The sequence below is a fragment of the Macaca fascicularis genome, chromosome 6 (assembly GCF_037993035.2).
Source record: "Macaca fascicularis isolate 582-1 chromosome 6, T2T-MFA8v1.1".
Lineage (NCBI taxonomy): Eukaryota > Metazoa > Chordata > Mammalia > Primates > Cercopithecidae > Macaca > Macaca fascicularis.
The window spans coordinates 150,927,244-150,947,367 of record NC_088380.1 but is presented as its reverse complement, the minus strand read 5'-3'; the positions used below and the strand labels follow the sequence as shown (position 1 = coordinate 150,947,367).

The 20,124-nt window shown below is 36.3% G+C and overlaps 1 protein-coding gene and 1 pseudogene across 4 annotated transcripts in view; both read right to left on the bottom strand.

Moving 5' to 3' along the window:
• Positions 1-20,124, bottom strand: part of KCTD16 (potassium channel tetramerization domain containing 16) — a 312,730-nt gene that overhangs the window by 33,379 nt on the left and 259,227 nt on the right. The gene's annotated exons all lie outside the window — the stretch shown is intronic.
• On the bottom strand, positions 6,626-19,151 carry LOC123574108 (cyclin-dependent kinases regulatory subunit 1 pseudogene; annotated as a pseudogene).

The following is a 20,124-nucleotide window of genomic DNA, read 5'->3' as shown; positions in this document are numbered from 1 at the left end:
ATATGTTTGTTGGCTGCATAAATGTCTTCCTTTGAAAGGTGTGTGTTCATATTCTTTGCCCATTTTTTGATGTGGTTGTTTTTTTGTTTCTTGTAAATATGTTTAAGTTCCTTGTAGATTCTGGATATTAGCCCTTTGTCAGATGGATAGATTGCAAAAATTTTCTCCCATTCTGTAGGTTGCCTGTTCACTCTGATGGTAGTTTCTTTTGCTCTGCAGAAGCTCTTTAGTTTAATGAGATCTCATTTGTCAATTTTGGCTTTTGTTGCCATTGATTTTGGTGTTTTAGTCATGAAGTCTTTGTTCATGCCTATGTCCTGAATGGTATTGCCTAGGTTTTCTTCCAGGGTTTTTATGGTTTTAGGTGTTACATTTAAATCTTTAATCCATCTTGAGTTAATTTTTATATAAGGTGTAAGGAGGGGGTCCAGTTTCAGTTTTCTATATATGGCTAGCCAGTTTTCCCAATGCCCATTTGTTGAATAGGGAATCCTTTCCTCATTGCTTGTTTTTGTCATAGACTTGTGTTTCAAAAAGATCACTGTGCAGGATTTTGGGGAAATTGCAGAATTGGCAGCATTGGTTTTAACCACTTCAAATACCCACATTTAAAAGATCAACCAACTAACTAACAGAAGCAGAAACTCATGGACATTTATGACACAATTAGCTGACAAAATATCCCCCAAAATATTAAAATACAAGCAGAAGGGAACAAATCACCTACAGTCCCAAGACCCACATGATAATCGCATCTGTATGGAAAGAAGAAAAAACAACAAAGTAGGACTTAAAGCACTTGCGAATAGGACAACTCCCAAAGAGCCAGCAGATATGTACTGGAAAGCATAGTAAGCCAATTTAAGACCAAAAACAGAAAACTGGGAGATTCTCTCCCTAAACTAGACTGAACGGATTGAAGCAGTTTAACCACCATAAATCCTCAATACTGACTTATCAGGATTCTTTTCTAAGATGGGGCCAAATATTGAGAAAAAAATTTGCTATGAGTAGAACAAAAATTAAACAAGACAGAGAGACCATAATGAAACAAAAAGAAGGTCCAGGCCAAAATGAGGATGGGGAACAAAGCCAGGAAATTACAGGAAGCAAGCAACCATGTTTTTGAAAATTATACCAAAATAACAGAAGGGGAAGTTCTGTGGAATTAAAAAAAATCCTGAACCCCACTTTATTCTGAATGTTCTGGAAAGATAATCACATATAAATAAACAACAAAAACTGTTAAGTTCAAATTCTATACAAAGATGTAATAAGAAAAGAGAAACTAAGTGACAGAATAGCAATTTCCATACAAAGATGTTGTAAGAAAAAGAGAAAAGTGAGCAGGATAACACCCTTCCAGACAATAAATTCATGCCAGAATGACAGGTACATAAAGGAGATTTGAATTGCAGTCCACTGTTCCAAAATTCTCAAACACATTAAGAATTGATACAAAACATGCAAGAGCAACATAAATTGGAATTAGAGAAGACTCATATTTAGACGACAGTGTTTATGAAAGGATTATAAGTAAAAGGATAAATAATTTAAGAAATGAAGACTACACTAGAACACAAGAGCACATAAACACAAAAAAGAATGTCTTAGAATTTAAAATTAAGAAGTTGAGATCAAAAGTGTCCTAGAGAAATGTCAAATATAAAAAGTAGGCCAAAAAAGATTTCAACATACATATAATAGGAGTCCCTAAAGAAAAAATGGGGCAAAGGAACAGAACAAATGCTAAAAAGAAAAATTTAATTGTCAAATATATGTGTACCTATATGTGCATATCATATATAATATATGTAATATAATACTATTTATTATAAATACTATATAGCATTATGTAATATATATTAGAATTGTATATTATGTATACTATATTATATACATTTGAAATTATTTATATATACATACACACACACACATATATATATATAAATTACATTTTGAAAGAGCATACTATGGCGATCAGAATATCAATCCAGAATAGACAACACCAGTATCTTTCTAGTAAAATTATCAGACTTTTTGGAGATGAAAGCATGTGTCTTATTAATGAAATAATATTAAATTATCATTAGACTTTTTGATAGTAAGACTTTATGCCAAAAGAAAATGTAGTATCACATGTAAGATATTCAAGGAAAGAAAGTAGAAGCTAAGGGCTTTGTATCTAGCAAAACTCACATGTATAAAAGGCACAAATTATTAACTGTAAAATGTAAGGGCATCTTTTAAAAAAACTTATTGAGACATGACTGACGTGCAAAAACTATGCATCTTTAATGTATACAATTTGATGAATTTAGCTTAAAAGCTTTCTGGGAAATCTATAATAGAACAAGACTTACTTAAATGACTAAAGAGGTGTTAAGAAAGTTATCAAAAATTACCAAAGTCATGTCAAAAAGACTCAGGATAAATACTTGAGGGAATGGATATTCATTTTCTATGATTTGACTATTGCTTATTGCATGCCTGTATCAAAGTATTTAATGTACTCCATAAATATATACACTTACTGTGTAAAAATAAAATAAAATAAAATAAGACAGCTATAGATCCTCAAAAAATAAAAAGGACTCAGAAGCCAAGTTGAAGAGACTCCCACTGGCCAAGGATAGAACAACTTGAGCTTCATAATGATAATAGTTATAATAGATTTAAGCCATCAAATATGTTTAAATCAATGAGTTCATTAGGATAATATTTAATGTAACTTGTCACATGTGGAGGATGACAGAAAAACACTTCATCATCTTGAAAATCAGTAAGTTAAGAAAAATATCAAGCTTTCACCTACCTTTCTTATATGAACTATACTATTAAGATAAACAATAGTAAAGGAAGAGAACCTTCTCTTTTATGAAAGCAGAAAATGAAAAATACAGTAGACAGAATTTCTAGAATGATGAAGTAAGAATACCACCAGACTCTCTCTCCAGAAAACAAAAAAAAATGTATCTGGTGAAATTATTAAAAACAACTGTTAAGGTATTTAGAAATTATCATAATTGCATAAACAAATGGAAAACATTTATTCAAGAAAAATTTACGAACTTTTGGTAAGAACAGTGGACCTATGTCATTTAAGCCATGACCTACTCCATTACATGCCCTTCACCTTATAAGCTCCAAGTATAAGCTCCAAGTATAATGGAAACTCTACCCCATTAGAGAAGGTTATAGTAACCTCACTTTCCAGATTCTAGTGTCAGGCTCCCGTTTCACTCAAGTAAGGGCAGGCTGCCTGTATTTCTTATTTTCACTACTCCCCAGACACCTGTTGCAGAAGCTTGATTCTAGGCAAACATGGCCAACAGAACTTGAGCTCTCTTTTGACAAGCTCTATCTTTATAAAGAAAGTTCTACATAAACCATAGCAGGCTGAAAATATTGAGACCACATTGTTTCATATCCAGCTTTCCCAGATGGTAGAGGTTCCTTGCCAAAAAGGAAAAACAACAACAACAACAACAACAACAACAGAAAAAACAAAAAACAAAAAACAAAAAAAAACCCAGAGACTTCCACTTTTATCGCTAGTATCCCTAGTACATAGTATAGAGCAAAGGTTCACTCAAAAAGCAAGTCTCCATGCTTAACCACCTTAGCTGTGGTTCTATAAAGTCAAAGAGCCCCACAGCCCTACCTGAGGGAGCTGAACTTAAGTGAAACAGAGAGTGGAGAGTTTGATACCTGAGTGTTGTCAAAAACAATGGAGATCTTGGTGAAGATGATTAAGAGGCTGGTAACTCCAAAACAAGCAGAATTACAGAGCAATCAGAAAATAAGTCAAAATAATCAAAGGAAGGAAGGAAAGAAGGGAGGGAGGGAGGCAGGAAGAGAAGGAGGGAGAAAAGAAGGAAGGAAAAATTGGAAGGAGGGAGGGAAGGAGGGAAAGAAAGAGATAAATAGAAAGGCAGAAAGAAAGGCAGAAAGAAAGGCAGAAAGAAAGGAAGGAAGGAAGGAAGGAGAAGGGGAAGGGGAAGAAAGGAAAGGAAAGGAAAAGAAAAGAAAAAAGAGGAGAGAAGAGAAAAGAAGAGGAAAGAAAGAAAAAAAAATGAGAGCCAAGAAGAGCCTTCCTGATATCACAGTCAACTCTGCTAGTCGCAAGGCTGTGGCGTCTGGTAGTCACAAGGCTGTGGCATGTGCTAGGAAACATCCACTCAGAAGCAATCAGAGAAAAGACTTAGGACAGAATCAAAGCATGTCCAAAGCTTCACTCAGACACATCAACAGAAGCTGAAACCTTGCTAGCAAAAAGGGCTTAAACACTACTTCTGACAAAATACTGGAAGACTAATAAGCTACTTTGATCCAAGGGCAGCAACAAAAACAAATACTACTAGCAATGAAGAGGGGTATTTTGTAATAATCAATCCATCAGGAAAATTTAACAAATTTGAACATATAAATTTAAATTTAACAAAAGGTGTGCAAGTCTTATACACTAAAAACTACAAAGTATTGTTGAAAGAAATTAAAAATATTAAATGTTTTTTTAAATGTTGAAATGTTCATGAATGGATGACAACACTTTTAAAATGATAGTATTCTGCAAGTCAATCTACAGATTCAGTGCAGTCTCCAACAAAAATCCCAGATTTTTTTTTTCTTTTGCAGAAATTGACAAGATGATATTAACATTTATATAGAAATGGAAGGGATACAAAATTGCTAAAAGAAATAAAAAAAAACAAATTTGGAGAACTCATACAACCTGATTTCAAAATTTACTACAAAGCTACTACTATAATTAAGACAATGTGGTACTATATAAGGATAGACATATAAATAAATAAAATATGACTGATAATTCAGAAGTAAAACCTTGTATCTATAGTCACGGATTCTTAGTAAGAGTACCAAGATAACTCAATAAGAAAAGAATAGTATTTTCAACAGATTGTGCTGGAACTAGATATCCACACGCATAAGAATGAAGCTGGATCCTGACCTCATATCACAAACAAAAAGTAACTTAAAATAAATCACAGACCTAAATGTAAGAGCTAAAAATAACAACTCTTAGAAGAAAAGAAAAGTAAATCCTTTTGTCCTTGGGTTAGCCAATAGTTTCTTAGATATGGCACTAAAAGCACAAGAAACAGAATAAGAAAATAGATACACTGCATCAAAATTAGCAACTTTGTGCTGCAAATGATATCACTGAGAAAATGAAAAAGAAAACCCATGGAACTCGAGAAAATATTCACATATCATACATCTGATAAGGGATTTATATCCAGAATATATAAAGAACTCACAATTCAATAAAAAACATAAATAACACAATTAAAAATGAACAGAGGATCTGAATAGATCCAAAGATCTACAGATAGTCAATAAACACGTCAAAAAATACTCAACATTATTCATCATTAGAGAAATGCAAATCAAAACCACAGTGAGTTTTTTTGTTTCAGTAGAGATAGGGCCTCATTATAATGCCCAGGCTGGTCTTGAACTCCTGGCCTCAAGGAATCCTCCTGCCTTGCCCTCGCAAAGTGCTGGAATTACCAGTGTGAGCTGCTGAACCATGCCACAGTGAAATATTACTTCACACCTACTAGAATAGCTAGGCTATCAAAAAGTCATGTAATAATAAATACTAATGAGGATGTGAAGAAATTGGAACTCTTAGGCATTGGAGGTGAAATGTAAAGTGGTGCTGGCAATTTGGAAAACAGTTTTTCAGCTCATCAAAAAGTTAAACATAGAGTTACCATATGACACAGCAATTCCACTTCTATTTTCTGCAGAAAATACAGAGGACAATGGCACATAGTGGATTGTACTATGCATTTGCAATTAGCCACATCCAAACTGTGAGAAACTCCATAGTTCAAACAGCCTGTGTTTTCAACAGATACATTTTAAGACAAAATGATGAGGGATAAGTATAAAACTGTCAAGGAAATGTTTAGTATAAAAGTTGGTGTGGTGGACAAAGGGATTGTGTTTGAAATGTGGTACACAGAAGGGGCTTCCAGAATGTCTAACTGAGTTCTATTTTCTGACCTGGTCATGGTTAGGTTACAAGATGTTTGCCTTAGAATAATTCATTAAGTAATGCATTTTGCTTTGTGACATTTTCTGTGTCTGTTGTTGGTGGGCTTTTTAAAATAGGTTTTTTTTTTAGATTATGAAAACTTTCTCTTCAGTCAAGGCTTTTAACATGAACAGATTTCTTGAATAATATGGAAAGTTTCCAATATATTGAAACATAAATCCATAAGTCACCATACATACAACACCCGGCAGGAAAAAACAAAAACAGCAAGTTTACATGATCCCTGTAACAGCCATGATCTTAATCTCAGATGCTTCCTCCATCTACCAAGTATGTTCTGGATACAGAGCACAATGTGGCTTCTGGGGTCACACTCAGCTGAGTCGGTGGTCCACAGATCACTCACCTGTCTGGGTTGTGGTGGTGGCGGCTCTACTCAAGAAGCAAAACAGTTACCAGCACATTCAAAAAGCATGTTGAACATCTTTTAAATATCAAAGTGAGAAACAAGAAGGCAACATAATAATGTTATCAGAAAGATGTTAGGAAGCAAGGACAGCTGTGTAAAGCTCGAGGATGGAAAGTGCCTCGCCGACTTCATTTATTTGACTTCTTGGGTAGTGGGCACTGGAATAGTAAGATGTGAGATTCTGGTTCATGGATCATATAATGGATTCATCCCTGACTCTGCGGAACGCCAGGATTCAGACATCAAGTGGGTTTTAGGGACCAGCTTGGCTATGTCCTTGGGCAACATGGCATGCCAATACTCAATCCCCTTATCATTGTATTTCTTCAAATGGTAAATTTATTTGTGCGATGTGATCACTGCTTCTGCAAGCTTTCAGTCCCACACAACAACATCCAAGCAACTCCGAGCAGCACCAAATATTTTTAAATGAATTAAATAAATAATTACTCTGGAAGTAATGTGGAGAAGAGATTTTGAATTTCAGCAAGATGAGATTAGAACCAGAAAAAAACAAAATGAAATTAGAACCAGAACGGAACATGTGCAAGACAGAAAGGAAGTTAGGAATATATATGAAACTGCCTAAGAGGCAAATTAATAGAATTTGGTGACTAACCAAATGAGTTGAGCGAGGAAGAGGTAGAAGATGGTGACTTACAGGTCTTTTGGCTCGGATCAACATGAGTAGAAGAACACAGGATAAATACATCCTTTCTCTCACCCCTGACAACCTTTGACTATTGATTTTCCCTGTCCAGCAGTCATTCTTCCTTGTTCTGGTAACAGAAAACATACTTTCCTTAGCAACCCACTCTCAGTCCATAGTCTTCAAGTGGCTGTCTCCACCTGTGCTCTAAAGAGAGCTGGAGAGGCCAGTGACCCAGCCTATGTTTTCAACAGATACAGAGCATCCTGCACCCACCACAGTGATTGATGCAGGTATTGAACATGACCCAAGCTAGGTTTGTTGGAACTGAGTGGATGAGCCCATCTCCTCTCAAAGCTCTAGGTTTATTACTGTGGCTACTATGAAATAGGAACTTGTCTAGGAGTGATACCCACACAGCAGAAAACAGAGCGCAGACAGATGCACAGAGTCCACACATATGCTCTTACAGAGTGTTAATGACATTGATATAGTTCCTGGATTCAGGCAAGCCTGAAGACAGTCTATTCTTGTGCTTTTCAGCTATGTGAGTCATTATATTCTAATTTTTCCTTTAAAAGCAGATTGAATAAGATTTCTGTCAATTAAAAATGAACATATCTTGACTAATGCAGGATAAAGGAACATTGTACTGTTTCCAGACTTACTCATATACATAGTCTAGTGCTGGCTAATAGAAATATAATGTGAGCCGCACATCTAATTTTAAGTTTTCTAGTAGCTGCATTAAAAAAGTAAAAATAAATGCATAAAATTATTTTTACTAATATATTGTATTTAACCTAATATACATAAAATCATTTCACACGTAATCAATATTTTTAAAAAGTATCACTTTAAGTCTCTTTTGTAATGTAAAGTACATTTCTAAGTCTTTGAAATCTACTGAACAGTTTAAACTTAAAACATCTCAATTTAGAATAGCTGCATTTCAAGCGTCCAATAGCCACATGCAGCTATTGTAATGAGCAGCAAAGATCTAAGCCATTCCCTACCTTTTCCCAGCAAAGTCTGCCTTCTCTTGAGTCCTACTGATAGTATTCCAGAATTGACAGGTACGTTAAAAGTCGTGTGGTCCACCTTCTCATTTTATAGGTAAATAAAATAATAATGATCTATCCTAATGAAAGTAAGTTAGTTTCAGAGATGGAATTCATATAAAAAAATAGGAAAAACAATGGCTAGATATTGAATAGTTACTACCTATAAATGTTGATATTGGTTTGTTTGTTAGGTTTTCTGTTTGTTCTGTGTTTGGCTATTCAGTATTAACTCTTTCCTATCTGGGGAAATTAACAATATTAAGAGATAATATCTAGTGAGTATATGTCAGACACTATTTTGAGAACTTGACAAATATTGACTCATTCAATCCTCAGAGTGACCCTAATGAGGTAAGTATCTTAATCCTCATTTATCTGTGAAGAACAAATGAATTAAGACATGGGACTGGGATTTGAACCTAGGGCTTTTGGATCCTGAATCCACATTATTAACCCATCCATTACTCCTGCTCTGTGGTCTTGCTGAAGGCAGCAACATGTTTCCCATTGTAGAGGCCAAATGAGACATTTACTCCTTCTCCCTCTTCTCTGGCAGCTTGGATACTTAACTCAGGCTTGGTGAGTTGATTACTCCCAGAAATTCACACCTGAGGGAGATGCTACAAATACAAAAGATATATGAGAATTTATTCATCATGGAGGACAGCAGACGGGACACCTGAGTCAGATCATACCTGTGGCCTAGCCTTTTGAGGACCTGAATTCCTGCCTGTCTTCCAAAACTGAATCTACAGTTTCCTGGTTTTCTGTGAAGTCCTGATGTCCTTTCAATAACATTCTTTTTGCTTAAAACTTCCAGAGTCCATTTTCATTATCAACAGCCAAGAATGTTGATTGATACCAGTAGTACATATTATTATAGTCATTTTACACAAAAAGAAACTTAATCCTTAAAAAGTGAAACACTTTTGCTTCAGCCAGGCCTGGTAGCTCACGCCTATAATCCCAGCACTGTGGGAGGCCGAGGTGGGAGGATCACAAGGTCAGGAGTTCAAGACCAATCTGACCAACATGGTGAAACCCTGTCTCTACTAAAAATACAAAAATTAGCTGGGCATGGTGACGTGCTCCTGTAATCCCAGCTACTCAGGGGTCTGAGGCAGAAGAATTGCTTGAACCCAGGAGGTGGAGGTTGCAGTGAGCTGAGATAGTACCATTGCACCCCAGCCTAGGGGAGAAGAGTGAGACTCTGTCTCAAAAAAAAAAAAAAAAAAGTTAAACACTTTTCCCAATATATTTTCTAGGAAGTAGTTGGCAAAACTGGAATGTGGACACAGGCCTAGTAGGTAGCCTCCAACTACCTGCTATTCTGGACTAAAATCTAGGTCTCCTGACCCCAGAATCCTTTTTCTTTCCATGATGCCAATCCTCGAAGCCATGAACAATAGCCTTACAAAATGAGGTCAAAGGGTTAAAATAAAGTGAATAGTGTTTTACATGGTCCCTAAAAATTAAATCCTAAGGAGAACATGCTTAACACTGTTACAGAGCCATGAAAGAGGTATTTAGGGCACCAGATCATATTAATCATAACAAGTAGTTAGAAGTCAATCCCATCTGCCACTATGCCAGGTCTGCCTGCCCCAAAGTGTAAACATTTATTAAGTCCCACAGGATTTAGCTTTAGCTCAACAGAGAGGAAGAAAAGAATTGAGACTTGGACAGCTTCCACCTTGTAGTCACATCTGCACAACAGGTCACCTAGTTAAAACTAAAGTGATTCCCACAGGGAGCTAGAAAGAGTGGCTCTATAAATATGCTCCTACAAGTACAGCTGTTCTTTGCCCCTTTGGTGTGTGGATGGCTGAAAGCAGTGTACCAGAAAATGCTGGAGAGATGTACTCTAGGCCAGTAAAATAGCAGAGAAATGCTGAAGTACTGAATGTAGAATAGAGGAGACAACATAACAGTTACAGAATTCTTGGAGAATGGCATCAGAATAAAACTACACACACACAGGCACACAGACACACAGTAAAGCACACACACACAGTGAAGGAGCACACAGCACACAAAAACAACCACCACCACAAAACAAAATCACCTCTGCCAAGGATGGCAAAAGCACAAAGAGAAGGAAATTATCTGATGCTATTAGAAGCAGTGTAAATAACCCCAACTTCTTTGAAAGACAATTGGTAATATTTATCAACATTTTAAATATATGGGTCCTTTGTCCTAGCAATCCCATTTCCGGTAATATAGAATAGTATATGTGAAAGAATATTTGTTGCAGAATTTTGTTTGTAATATCTAATAATGGCAATAAAGACAATATTCCTTAAAAGGAGACTGATACTTATAGTATCAGTTATACTATACTTATACTGATACTTACAGTATGTTCACATTTTGAAATATAAAACATACTTTAAAAGAATGAGGTAGTTCTATATTCAAAAATGTGAAGTGATATTCATGATAAACTGGTGTGGGGAAAACTGAGTGGCTGAATAATATAGTAGATAGATTAAACCAACAGATACACAGTGATCTGGAAAGACATTGCTATCAGAAACTTATTTAGATCTCACAGCAAATCTATGGGTGATACTACTGTTATCTTTGATTTACAGATAAACAAATGAAGCAATTTAAAGAAAGGTAAAACACCTTAGCTAAGGTCATAGCTATTCAATAAAATGGAGTGGGTAAGGGGGCTATCAGGGCTTTTAAAATATAATCCACTTTTTAAAAATATTTTTCTTGAATGAACTGTAATTTTTTATGAAGCTAAAAAGGATCACAAAAACTTTTTTAAGACACCAATAAAAACCATGGACCCATGGGTTATTTGCATTTGCCTCTGGCCACTTCCCCTTCTAAACTTCACAGCACATCTTCTAGCTCCCTTCCTCATATGCCTCCCTCTTCCACTTTGAAGTGACAGAAAGAACTCAGCCCCTCTTACTTCCACAGAGGGATATTTCCACCATCTAGCAGCCTTCATCATTAGGAAATAAGCATTCATATTAAGACGAGTGGTTCCTTGGCTCTGTTGTCTCCCACAATGTCACAGTTGTATTTGCGCTACAGGAAAGAAAAGTGTTTCACATGACCTATTCAGCGATAATAACCACCTCTATGATCCAGCTGTATTATGACATATTTTAGATACTGATTAGGCCAATATTGTAATCACTAAACCAGAATGAAGGAGTAGGCTTTGGATGATTGTTTTAAAACATCATTAGGTTTGTCCAGTTGCAATCAATTCCTTTGTATCATACCAAAAGTGTATAATGTATAACATTACATGAAAACTGATTGAAAAACATGGTAAGTATTGATAAATGAGATGAAGTACAGACCAATGGAGCCTAATTTTCCCTCCCTCTGGCCTTTTAAAATGATTGCTGTAATCTACATGGGCAGTAGTAGCCCATCAATTACACACCCCTCCCTTATTCAGGATCCTCATACTGAATATTATGATGTCTATGAATATTATTATGTCCCTCTGTGAAATATAATTAATTTAGCTATTAATTCATCAACTAAAAGCACGTGACTACCTCTAATATCTAGTAAAGATAAATCATTTCCTAGCTTGGGAGTAGACTTCCAATTCTAAAATAAGAGACAAAAACCACCCAGAAAGGTAAAGCTTCCTACATGGTCTGCTCAGTCTTTAAGGTTAATTATGTCCGAACAGTAAACATTTAACAACCCTAGAGATAAGCTGACTGTAACAGGTGAGTAATCTCCCAGCTCAGACTGGCTCAGTGGATCGTTTTGTTTCATTGAAGAAAGCAATTAGCTTTCAGTGTGCGGGGAAGTGGGAAACAATTTCACAGATTAATAGAGCTGAGGGCTCTGTCTGCTGGTGAAGTTGGTGTGTGGCAAGAACCACTTCTCGAGTTCTTTCTGGGCCAGCATAGTCAGTGACTGATAATATAATACACGGGGCAGCTGCCTCACAGAATGCATTATCAGAAAACCCTGATGGCAGTGACTATAACAACAACAAAATGATGTATACCACCACGTTGTTTTTCACAAGCAAAAGAGTATGATGTAGTATTTAGAGCAGAAAAACAAGGCTTTAAGGACTTCAAACATCATCATTATTGTGGACACATTAACTCTACCAGCTATGTAAGAAGGAACAAGAAGATATAGGTAAAGCTGAAATAGGAGGACCTTATCACAGTCTACTTGGGAAGCCAGTGAAGGTGAATGTGACATCACATGCTGGTTTTCTATTATGTTTAAACTTCAAATAGGTGATAATGCCAGAGGTCAAAAACAAGTGGTTGAGAAACTTCATCTGGCCTGCATACATGTTTTGTTTGGTAAGCATTTTGCCTAAATTTTTAAAAATTAGTCATTTTTTAAAAATCAGATGTTATACAAAAATCTAGAATTACAATTTTTCTTGAAAAAATCAGAAAATCCAGTGCTTCTGAACTACCATGGATTCATGTAGCAGTTATCTTAAGGGGAGTAATGGCTGGGCCTCTAAGTCCCATTCACTACAGTCTGTGCCACTCCATATTGCCTCATGACACCAGGGATGACCATCAGTTGCAGTTTATCACTGCACTAGACTAGTTATTTTCTAATAACAGAGAAAGAGTTCTCTGTTCTCAGGTCCCTATCCAAAGCTAGAAAACAGAAGGGTGGCCAAAAAAGCCTAGTAATTTATTTATATATATTTTTACTCCTGACCTACACTTACTAGTCTGGCTTCTGTAGGTATTTCAGTTTGTGATGCCTACTGTGACAGGTAAGATGATAGAAGAGTAGGCTTTCAAAGTCCTACAGACTTAGGTACAAACTTGGTTCTGCCACTTCATATTGTTTGGTTTTGAATAAATCATTTAATCTCTCCACTAATCTGTTATCCCATGAGTAAAATGGAAATAATTATGGCAATGATGTCTACCTCCTATGTCAACTGTGAAGATTAAATATATGTGTATTAAAAATTAAAAATGTTTATTAAAAGATTAAAAATATGTGTATGTCTATGCATACATACACACATATATAGGTAGCTGGTACATAAAACAAACATAAAAAGCTGTAAATAAAAAATAATGTCTAGGGCAATTCAAGAAAATTTGGGATTCACAGAAGAAATAATAAAATTACATTAGCAGAGGAAACCAATTTGTTTGGGTAAACTGAATAGTTTTATTAGTCCTCTGTTTTTCCCTGATATATACACACACACACACATTTAGTGTTGTTATATTTTTGTCTTTGCCAGTGGAATACGAATCTGATCCAACATAAGCCATTCTGTCGTGCCCAGGTGTACCACTGCCATGTTATGGCCATTGATATATAAAGAGTTTTTCAAAGATATCATTTCAACAAGTCCTGATAACATATGTGTGCTCAAAAGAATTTATTAAAACTTTTACAGTCCTTTGACAAAATTCAACAGCCCTTCATGCTAAAAACTCTCAATACATTAGGTATTGATGGGATGTATCTCAAAATAATAAGAGCTATTTATGACAAACCCACAGCCAATAGCATACTGAATGGGCAAAAACTGGAAGCATTCCCTTTGAAAACTGGCACAAGACAGGGATGCCCTCTCCCACCTCTCCTATTCAACACAGTGTTGGAAGTTCTGGCCAGGGCAATCAGGCATGAGAAAGAAAGGGTATTCGATTAGGAAAAGAGGAAGTCAAATTGTCCCTGTTTGCAGATGACATGATTGTACGTTTAGAAAACCCCATCGTCTCAGTCCAAAATCTCCTTAAGCTGATAAGCAACTTCAGCAGTCTCAGGATACAAAATCAATGTGCAAAAATCACAAGCATTCTTATACACCAATAACAGACAAACGGCCAAATCATGAGTGAACTCCCATTCACAATTGCTTCAAAGAGAATAAAATACCTAGGAATCCAATTTACAAGTGATGTGAAGGTCATCTTCAAGGAGAACTACAAACCACTGCTCAACAAAATAAAAGAGGACATTGACAAATGGAAGAACATTCCATGCTCATGGATAGGAAGAATCAATAATGTGAAAATGGCCATACTGCCCAAGGTAATTTATAGATTCAATACCATCCCATCAAGCTACCAATGACTTTCTTCACAGAATTGGAAAAAACTACTTTAAACTTCATATGGAACCAAAAAAGAGCCCGCATCTCCAAGACAATTCTAAGACAAAAGAACAAAGCTGGAGACATCACGCTGCCTGACTTCAAACTATACTACAAGCCTACAGTAACCAAAACAGCATGGTACTGGTACCAAAACAGAGATACAGACCAATGGAACAGAACAGAGCCCTCAGAAATAATACCACACATCTACAACCATCTGGTCTTTGACAAACCTGACAAAAACAAGAAATGGGGAAAGGATTCCCTATTTAATAAATGGTGCTGGGAAAACTGGCTAGCCATACATTGAAAGCTAAAACTGGATCCCTTCCTTACACCTTATGCAAAAATTAACTCAAGATGGATTAAAGACTTAAATGTTAGACCTGAAACTATAAAAATCCTAGAAGAAAACCTAGGCAATACCATTCAAGACATAGGCAAGGGCAAGGACTTCATGTCTAAAACACCAAAAGCAATGGCAACAAAAGCCAAAATTGACAAATGGGATCTCATTAAACTAAAGAGTTTCTGCATAGCAAAAGAAACTACCATCAGAGTGAACAGGCAACCTACAGAATGGGAGAAAATTTTTGCAATCTACTCATCTGACAAAGGGTTAATATCCAGAATCTACAAAGAACTCAAACAAACTTAGAAGAAAGAAAACAAACAACCCCATCAAAAAGTGGGTGAAGGATATGAACAGACACTTCTCAAAAGAAGACATTTATGCAGCCAACAGACACGTGAAAAAATGCTCATCATCACTGGCCATCAGAGAAATGCAAATCAAAACCACAATGAGACACCATCTCACACCAGTCAGAATGGTTATCATTAAGAAGTCAGGAAACAACAGGTGCTGGAGAGGACGTGGAGAAATAGAAACACTTTTACACTGTTGGTGGGACTGTAAACTAGTTCAACTATTGTGGAAGACAGTGTGGTGATTCCTCAAGGATCTAGAACTAGAAATATCATTTGACCCAGCCATTCCGTTACTGGATATATACCCAAAGGATTATAAATCATGCTGCTATAAAGACACATGCACACCTATGTTTATTGCAGCAGTATTCACAATAGCAAAGACTTGGAACCAACTGAAATGTCCATCAGTGACAGACTGGATTAAGAAAATGTGGCACATATACACCGTGGAATACTATGCAGCCATAAAAAGGATGAGTTTGTGTCCTTTAGGGACATGGATGAAGCTGTAAACCATCATTCTCAGCAAACTATCGCAAGGACAAAAAAACCAAACACCGCATGTTCTCACTCATAGGTGGGAATTGAACAATGAGAACACTAGGACACAGGAAGGGGAATATCACACACTGGGGCCTGTCATGGGGTGGGGGTAGCAGGGAGGGATAGCATTAGGAGATATACCTAATGTAAATGACAAGTTAATGGGTGCAGCACACCAACACGGCACATGTGTACATATGTAACAAACCTGCACGTTGTGCACATGTACCTTAGAACTTAAAGTATAATTTTAAAAAAATAAAATAATAAAAAAATAAAAAATAAAATAAAACTGACTATGATGATGGCTGCACAATTATGTGAATATGCTAAAAGTCATTGAATTGCTTTTGGTATACACATTTTATGTATATTCTATGACATGTGAATTATGTCTCAATAAAACTATTTTTAGGTTCTGAAAAAAAATAAGTAAAAATGTTACAAAAGACAATTTCCAGTTCTACTGGCTACTAGCTAGATGACATTGAGAAATCTACTTCTCTGAATCTGTTTCTTCATCTGTAAAATGGGCATAATTGTTTCTTAAAGGGTTGTAGTGAGGCTTACTTGGCACAATGTCTGCAAGCGCTTATTAATGTTCCTAGCACATAAAAGGAGCTAAACACTGGTAATCCCATTTACCTTCCTTCTAGTGATTAATTTGAAGAGTATCCTACTCAGCTTAAAGAGGAAAAAAGATAATAATGGTTTCATTTTTAAATGAAAATCAGAGTAAGTCAAACCCCAATGAAATGGCATGAAGAGAACCTAAATGTACATATTGCCAAACAGCATCTGTTTGCAAGGTGCATTAGAATAGTGGAAAAAGAAGAAAGTACCACATCATCTACTTCATTTTTATTGAATTATAGAGTATGCATAGCTCTTTTCATTGTATTAGAAAATGAGTGCTTAAAATGATTTACATATTGAAAAAACATCATAAAGGAAATTTAGTTGTGATTCCTAAGACACACGGTTTAGTGTTAACATTTTCTATTACTTTTTATATTATGGTATGCAATACTCTTCAAAATGTTTATAAGCCCAGGCAATTTTTCCATGATTCACTAACGTACAAATAATTCAAGTTATTGAGTGCATGTATTTTCTATTTTGTACATAGTATTGTGTCGGAATAAAAACAAGTAAAATACGATCTTTGTCTCCCACTGCCAACCCTCTAGTGCAATATTTCTTAAACTATGCTGCTGGAACCACCTGCATCAGAATCACTAGAAGAAGTCTTTAATAATGCAGAGTTCTTGGCTCCTCTCACAGACTCAGGGATCAAAAATTTTGTGATGTGGACCTGGCAATCTACATTTAAACACACTCCAGGCAATTTGTATGCACTCTAAGATTTAAGGGCCACTCATCTATTAAGATCAACTGAGTTAAAGAGCTAAACTTGATTCCATTAGAAAGCTGTGCACTGGTGAATTATTTAACTACATACTAGAATATGGAAAGCATTACAGCTGTCATGACTTTAAGTCAGTCATTCAAGTACCTCATTGCATTTGTGAAGAAGCTAAAGCAAGTCTCTTCATCTTGCTCAAGTTACTATTTAACACAATTAAAAACATACGATCAGTTATTTAAAAAAGAAAAACAATTCCTGATTTTCTTTTACTGAATGGGCTAAACATGTTAAATGGATATGCAGGTAGGCTATTACCTGCTAGTTAGTTTTGACAGAGGCAACTTCATTTAATATGCAATGAGTGTTTTTTCTAATTTCTCAATTTATAGTTGGCCATATTTTAGCACCCTAATAAAGTACCATTGTATTTAATCTCAAAGTTCCTTAATTTGGAATTGATGATCATGGAGAGCTTTCTTGGGGCTACACGTTTGGTCTTCAGGAGGACTGTGGGACCCCTGAAACTGTATGCAAAATATGGAATATTTATGTTATTTAGTATAAGGGTCTGTGGCTATTATTAGATTCTCAAGGAGGCCTATGCCTTAAAAATAGTTGCACAGCACTATAAAATGAAAGACTAGGACAGCAATGTGCAGAAAACTCATTCCAGGGATGTTGCCAGTGAAAACTGAGAGACATTCTGTTTGGTTGGAGAGATGGGAGGCTGGATCAGTATCCTCACACTCTTTCCCAGGGGGATAAAAAAATGCCTCATCTGTCACATGGAAAAATCCTGGAAAACCAATTCTCACTAAAGCACTAACAACAGATGATGGCTTAACATATTACCTGTCTCATTGCTTGAAGTCTTTCCCACTGAATCCAGACACAACCCTTCTCACTGCTAATTGATCAGAATTGGCACATGTGGCAAAACAATTTGCCATTCCTAATTTAACTCAATCTCTCTCATTTTAGCAATGAGAAATTTGAGGTCCAGAGAGGTGAATTGACTTGCCTGAGGCCACATAGCAAGTTGGTGTCAGAGCCCGGCCCAGAGGCCAACACTTTTGACTCCTACTAAAATGCATCTGCCACAGGCAAAGTCACAAGCACAGAGAACTCATCTTCCCTCACACCACCTGAACCTTACTCACTCCTTTCCTTATCATTCTATCCTCCTGTTCTCTGCCATCTTGATTTGACAGCAATTCCCTTTTCAAATTTCTCATATTTTTTATTTTTAAAAAATAATGGATTTTGTCTGCATAATATAAAATAAAACTCATTAGTTAGTGGAAGATAAGTATGCTTGCCAAGTTAAAAGGGAAAATGAGGTCTCTGACGTCGATTTGCTTGGTTAAGAAAAAAAATGACCACACAAGGGCTTACACAGGTACAATGCCCCTGAAGATATCATATAGATTCAGCTAGCTTGCACATTCATATTGTACCACCTGTTCTTTTCCCATGACTATAATTCTAGTCATCTTGTAGCCTCATACATTTGTTATCCTATAAAAAGCTAGGCCTATCTGCTCTCTGCTCAGCCCATTTTCTTCTTTTTCCTTTTCTATTTCTCCTCCTTTCCTTCTTTTCAATTTTTTTTTCACCTTTTGCTTTGATCTTTAGATATAAAGGTATTTATGAACATGTCTGAGTTCCCTGACAGGATGCAAGTTCCTTGAGGGTACTGTATATCCCTGTCTGCCTTGTTCACCTTTGTATTCCTTATTTTAGTTCAGTTGTTGCTCAGGGAGAGTTTACCCAATATCACTCCTCACTCATAATACCAACTTTTCTAGTAATAGTTTCTTTTCTTGAGGAATAGCTTCTTTCTGACTCTAAACATTTGGCCCTCATGGTAATGGTCAATCATGGTAGTGCATCCCCAGCCAAGAATGGGTGTATGACTCAGACCTTGGCAATCATAGCCTACCATTTCCCTGTGCTGCATGATTGGTTAAAGGGAGGTATGTGATCCAACCTGGTCCAGAGTTCTTCCCAAGATACATTAAATTGAGCTCTCAGAGAAAATTCTACATCTTGGGTCACTCAGATAAAATGGTGTTAGTTCAGTACCTGAACTACCTGAGGTCATGTTCTCTGCTGCTCGGGGAAGTACTTCCTGTAGCTGGAGAAAACTAATGCAACTTACAGAGGAAAAAGCAGCCATAGGGAACTCAGCTGCCTTGTTTATTCTGCAAGCCATGCCGGTATCCACCCAGTCTTTTGCTTAAGCTTGCCTAAGATGGATTTTTGACACTTCCAACTGAAAAATACTGACAAATACATTCATAATGCTTTGTCCCAGATCAGTGCTTGATGAAGATTTACTGAGGGACTTTTCTTCAAAATCAATCTATTCCACTTTTCTCATCTCCGTTTCCTTAGATTTCACCTTCCTGCCTGCCCAACCCCTGTCTTCTTTATTGTTTTCTCCTTTGGGAGTAGCTCTTTTTACTGCCACCTGCTACAGATGTGTTCATGCAAGGTATCAGCAGGTAGGATGCAGCAGAATACACAATCCTGAAAAGACAGTTTAGGAAAGTAAGAAATATTATTCTTGTCAACTGATGTTAAAAAACAAAAGTTGGAGAAAAGAAGAGAAATACATTGTGTTCAGCTTAAGAACACCCAAAACAATTATTAAGGAACAGCATCTGCTCTTCTCAAATACTTTCTTCCCAACCTTGACTGTTGACAACTCAATTTTCCACTGCACTCATCTCACTGGTGTGTTTCTTCAACTTCACAGGCACCCTGGGAGCGTACCTCCCACTGGAGGACACCACCTTTTGGCTTTAGCTTCCTGGAGTTATTTCCCATGCTATATTCCAACAATGTAGTAGTAGGGCTTGAAAACAATATTGCTTATTATTCACAGAGGACATAAAGAATGACTTGCCCTCAAGTTTAAAGATAAGGTAATCCTTGTAAAATGACAATTTGATTTAAGTCATTGACTCAGGCAAACATGGTTCCTGGAACACTCTGACAAAACCACATAAGAATTAAAGGTCTTGTGATGGATGAAGGAGCAAGATCTAATTGGTGTTTTAATAAATGTATTCTGACTTGGTAATCCACCTAGATTAATCAACAGAAAATTCCCCTGTCTAAATCAAATTACCAAGTTATGGTATAAAAACAATGACAAATGCCTTGTAATTGGCTGTTATACA